We start from the raw sequence: 6,165 nt of genomic DNA, 5'->3' as shown, positions 1-6,165 counted from the left end.
GAGTATATCCTCAACAAACTTATTATTTTCTATTCAAAAAAAACAAAAAAAACTAACCAAACTGACAATAACCAAATCGACGGTTATATTTTTGTTTGGTTTGGTTTTGGTTTAAATCAATAATCAATCCAAACCGAACCATAAACACCCTTAATCATGGTTAACTGCCATTGTGCAACATCATTACAAAAAAATTCTTCAACATACGAATAGGGCTCGATGTCTTTAATCTCTTCTTTTGCAGCTACGAATGCATATACAATCAAAATTTCTTCCTCTATAAGATGTTCTAGTTTCTATATCTGCCTTTTGTCACTTCTCTTTGAAAATTGTGTATGGTTCATTGACAACAAGTTCTTCAAGATCTGTATCTTTTTACTCATCAACTTGAGTCTCTTAATCTCTTTCCTTGGTAAGCTCTACCAGTTGCTCGTTGTTCTTGTTTCTTGATAACTCCACAGAAACTTTACGAGGATCAAGTATAGAGGATTCATCAAAGGTAACATCTCTATTGACTACAAATTTGAGTAAAGACAAACACCAAAGCTTCTACCCTTTTACTCCATCTACATACCCTACAAATATGGCCTTCTTAGCCCTTGGTTCAAGATTTCTTTCATTAACATGATAATAAGCTAGACACCCAAATATTCACAAGTATTAATAGTTAGAAGGTTCAGTTGACCATACCTCATTTGGAGTCTTAAAGTCAATCGCTAATGTTGGAGATCGATTGACAATATGAGAAGCAGTGTGAACTGCTTCTTCCCAAAACACTTTAGATATTTTGGCTTATAAAAGCATACAATGAGACTTCTCAAGAAGAGTTTTGTTCATCCTCTCGAAAACTCCATTTTTTGTAGTGTATGCCTGAAGTTCTTATGTCTTGCGATACCATGAACCTAAGCATTAAACTCTTCACTGCAAAACTCCAAGCCATTGATTTTTTGAAGATACTTAATATTTCTCTCTATTTGATTCTCAACCAAAATCTTCTATTCTTTAAATGGTTGGCTTCAGTAGCTGATCGTCCCTGAATGAATCCAAATTAATTCTCAAAAATGGATACACCTCTCCTTATCTCCACCACTCTCTCTCAAATCTTCATAGTGTGACTTAGTAATTTGATACTCCTATAGTTGTTACAATCATGGATATCACCCTTGTTCTTGTAAAATAAAATCATTGTACGTCTCCCCACTCATCGGGCATTTTCTCTATATTGAAAATAACATTAAACAATCTAGTTAACCACTCCATACCTATATTTTTTATGCTCTTCTAAAATTCCAGTAGAATCTCATCAGATTCGGTAGTTCTTTTCCTACTCATCCCACTAATAACACGTTGAACCTCCTCAACCCTAAAACACCTATAGTACCCAAAGTCCTCATATCTTTTAGAGTTCAACAAATCACCCAACATAATATCTCTATCCACTTTTTTGTTTAAGAGTTTGTAAAGGTATGCTTGTCATCTTTGCATAATGAAGGTCTCTTCCACCAATACCTTGCCTTCCTTGTCCTTGATAGACTTCACCTTATTCAAGTCGTGATCCTTTCTCTCCTTCTTTTGTGAGATTATACAATTTTCTATCCCCACTTTTATACAAACATTCTAAAGTATTTGTCTTAGCCACTGTAACCACTAACTAAACTTTTATACATCTTCATCGTCTTATAAACTTCCTAAAGAATTTGATTATCTTTCTTCTCCACGAACTCCACCATCTTTGTATATACAACCTTATTTGCTTCCACTTTACCTTGGACATCTCCATTCTGCCACAAATTTCTTTTATGTTGTAAGAACCTATAAGTTGGAAAGTTGTAAAGAAAAAGAAAAATGGAGAAAAGCTCAACTAGTGAAAAAAGCTACTAGTGTATGACCTATAGGAGCTTCTATATAGACCGTACAAGTCTACATTGTCTGTATCGGGATATCGCGGAAACAAGAAATAGAGACTTTCTGAAAGATTGGCCACTGATGACTTGGAAAAGACCTTCTATGTCCATACAAGGTTATACTACCCATAAAAGGCAACCATACAAAGGTATAAAAGAAAGTTTGGGAACTATTTTTGGGAAAAAGGATTATATTAACGGGACTACAATTTGTACAAAGTTATACAAATCGTATAACCATCCGTAGGAACACTTGAAGTGATGTTGGATAGGGTGGCCTTTAACGAAGACCTTTACAGTCCGGAACACTTGAAGTGATGTTGGATAGGGTGGCCTTTAACGAAGACCTTTACATCCCATGAAACTCTATACGACCCGTATACTCTTCCATCTAAGTCATTCTCCCACGACCTTGTTCTCCTTCGCTTCTATCGATGCCTATACGGTTTGTGGTAGTTTATATGGACTGTAAAGTGGTCCGTGAAGGTGTTTCTGTCAGCATTAATTTTAGGGGTATTTGTGTCTTTTACCATTTATTTAATTCCTAGGCTTGGTTGATTTGAGATCTACTAAGGGACTATAACTGATTCCTAAACCTCCAAACCCTCATTCTCCCAAGTTAGAATTTATTCTTTTTCAAATTCCTCGAAAACTTCTTCTCCAAGGCAAGAACTAGGGCTCAAGTCTTCAATATTTCATTGAAGGAACTAATACAAGCTTTTACTACAAGTATGTGAGAATTCACTAATGAACTCCATTCATCCATTGGGTCCCAAAAGAAATCAATTCTGTCAATTCAATTTCACCCAATTCAAAAGACTTTCATGTCAATTCTTCATGTGTCTTTTCTATATTGATCAATTAATATTTTTTCACTTGAATATGCATGAATTCACATTACTACATAATTTTAAATTGATTGCACATGGACCCATGCATTATGTCGTCTATGATTTTCAATGGGAAGCCATGATTTATGAACATGAACTTTATGAATTATTTACAAAGGTTTTGCAAAATTTATGAATTAAGTTTCAAGTATTTTTTTCAAGTAAGTATCAATGAATTGTGAAAGGTTTTCTCACAATATGAAATAATCATGATTTAGATGCTTAGAAAGGTAAGTGTCCATATCAATTATATGATGATAATAATTTTCAAGGAGCTTTTCTTATAATATATTTTATAATATGGATTGGTATTGATTATTTCCTTTCCTATTGATATAAATGATAATGATTTACTTATTCAGTTGAGATTAACTTATCATCGAGAGAACATTATGGTGGAGACATGGTAAGGAAGTCTCTAGTAGCACTCCTAGTCCCAAAATACATGCCCCATAGATTTTCCCTAATTATCATAGCTAGTGGATCAACATATAGTACATGATAATGATTATGATACAGAGTCAACCTTGGCAAGTAGCCTCTCTATTCTTGGAGTGGGAGTTACATCGAATTTCATGTTATAGCTCACAGGATATTCAATGTCGGTTAAGGTTAATATCCCACAAAAATTACTATGCTTTCGTTTATAAGCTCTAAAATGATGTTTTATGAAGCCTTGACCTTATCTTATGATTAGTGTTTTCACTTCACGCTTTCCAAGTTATTTGGTCATGCCTCACATGTTCCATGCCTACTATGACCGTTTATTCATGTTGTGCATATTTCTCACATACTTAGTACATTTCATGTACTAACACATACTTTTGCCTATATTGTCTCATAATATAGGTCACGGCACTCCCGTACATCTACGTGGCTAGTTGGACATCTACTCAGACTTAACTTTTGGTAAGTCCTCATTATTCGATGGTGAACCCATCATGTTATTTCCTTATAATTCATACTTATGTTATTTTACGTTTGATGAGATAGGGCTTGTCATATGCCCCATCTAAAGTTAGTAGAAGAACGTCTAGACTATAGAAGTATGTTTTCTTATGTTCACTTTGATGGTTGAATTCTCTTTGTTTTGAGATTTTCATGTTGACACTATCTTATGCATTTATGTCTATTCTTGATTTAATAAATTTCCTTGTATGTTATGTACTCTAAGGGCTTGGTTGGAGTCCCTCAGAACTGTAATCATCGTGTCACGTCTAGGACTCACTTGGGTCATGACAGACGATTATCAAAGTCACCCTTCAATACCCCTAGCACCTTTGTAATTGCTTCCCTAATACATTTAGTGATTTTATCCCAAATGGTGTTTGCATCCCTTCTAATACTCCAAGTCGCCATATTAATCAACTTCTTACCCATTTCTTGAGAAAAGGCAGGGGTCAAGCCACATCACTTAATCCTTGGCTGGCCATATATAATCATCTCCCTTCTATTACTTTCAATCTCCAAGTCCATCACCAAAATCTTGTGTTAGGTAGTAAGATTCTCACTCGAGATAACTTTGAAGTCCTTACAAAGACCTCTATCATCCTTCCTAAATAGTAAGTAATATTTCTGAGTAGCTACCATGCTCCGAAAGACAACTAAGTTGTAAGACCTCAGAAGTTGAAAAGTTAAAATGGAGTTTAAAAGGATCTTTTAGAAAAATTGCATCTTTTTTACTTCCCACGAGGCCTTTGATGGACCATGCAGAACCCCATGGTCCATGGAAAGAGGGTTATTGAAGTCTTCTAGAAATGGTAACCGAGGGAAAGGGTTATACAGACCCTTCAATAGACCGTGAAATGCACCATGACCCGTGAAAAAGTCCCATGAAATTGCTCAAGAAAAGGAAATTATGAGGCGGAGTCCACAAAATAAGGGTCTACGACCATAGACAATTCCATGGACTGTAGAACGATTCGTAAGAATCTACCGTTAGGACCCTGGACAAGTCACCTTTTTATAAAGCTCTCCACGACTCATGGAGAGGATGATGGTGCATAGACCCTTTCGTGGAGGAGGGGACTTCAGTGATTTCTTAGGATTTTTCCATGAGGGTCTTCTATGACTCGTTAGGCACACGAAGACCCATAGAGACCAATGTCAAGTTTCCCATTCCCAAGACTTGACCCCTCATTTCTATGGACCACTCTATGGTCCATGATGCATTTCAAGGACCGTATAAAGTGGTCGTCTAGTACCTTCACTTAGTTATTTTTAGGGGTGTTTTGATCTTTTTTCATTATTGTAATTATGTATTGGGATGTTTTTGGGGTTAAGTTCTAGTCTATTAACAACCCCAAACCCTCTTAAATCCCTCATTCACTCTCACTCACCCTAAACATAAACCATCTCTCCAGAAATCTTCTTCCAAGTCCATATTCTTCCTCAAGTAAGGGTTCCAAGGATTTCAAAGTCCAAATATCGAAGTTTCAATTCCATCTAGGGCTTCAATTGATCAAGGTATATGCGAATTCATCCATAGAGTCCCTATATTTTTTTCAATTATCTCTTTCATGAATTTATTCTAAATTCTAGTTTTGATCAAATTGCATGTAGGTCAACTCAATTATGTTTTTATTCAATGATAATAGTCTATTAATACATGATTTCAATTGAATTATATGTTTTAAATGTATCTTATAATGACCCATTCATTGTTCTATCAATTTCAAGTATGAATTATTGATTTATGATCATGAAGTTTATGAATTCTCATGTATGATTTTTGAAAGCTATGTATTATGATTCATATATGTTTTCAGTATAAAACCATGAATTGTGAAATGTTTTCTCACAATATGCAAGATATGATGATTTGGATGCTTAAAAAGGTAAGTATCCACAAGTTCAAGTTATGATCATGGTTTTAAAGGAGCTATTCTTATGATGTATTTTAATGATGTTGGATTGGTTGATTTACCTTTCCTAATGACTATGCTTTATGTATTCAGTTGGTATTATCGAGTGAACTTTCTAGTGGGAATCAACGAGGTAAATCTATGTCATACTCCGAGAGGGTACCCTAGGGGTGACCGACACTCAAAAACCATCTCTGGCCTCTAAGAGAACCACTTAGTCTCATAACTCATTCGTTCATCAGCAGAATACTTAAGTGAAAATAAAAATACTTAAGTGGGCTCACCATCATCAACATCTAATAAAAGAAATAATCCTTAGAAGAAAGAGTTTCAATAGAGAACTACTCCAATTAGATCATCAAACTCTATCTATGAAGCCTCTAACACAATTAGACAATGCCTATGACATGTCCATGACTTCTCAAAAGAAACATAATACTCAAAAATAATAAAAGGATAAAGAGTTCCTCCAGATAAAAGGACTTACCAAATACTTGAAAATTAATG

This window comes from Solanum dulcamara, chromosome 6, assembly GCF_947179165.1.
Source record: "Solanum dulcamara chromosome 6, daSolDulc1.2, whole genome shotgun sequence".
Lineage (NCBI taxonomy): Eukaryota > Viridiplantae > Streptophyta > Magnoliopsida > Solanales > Solanaceae > Solanum > Solanum dulcamara.
This window is presented reverse-complemented; position numbering follows the sequence as displayed.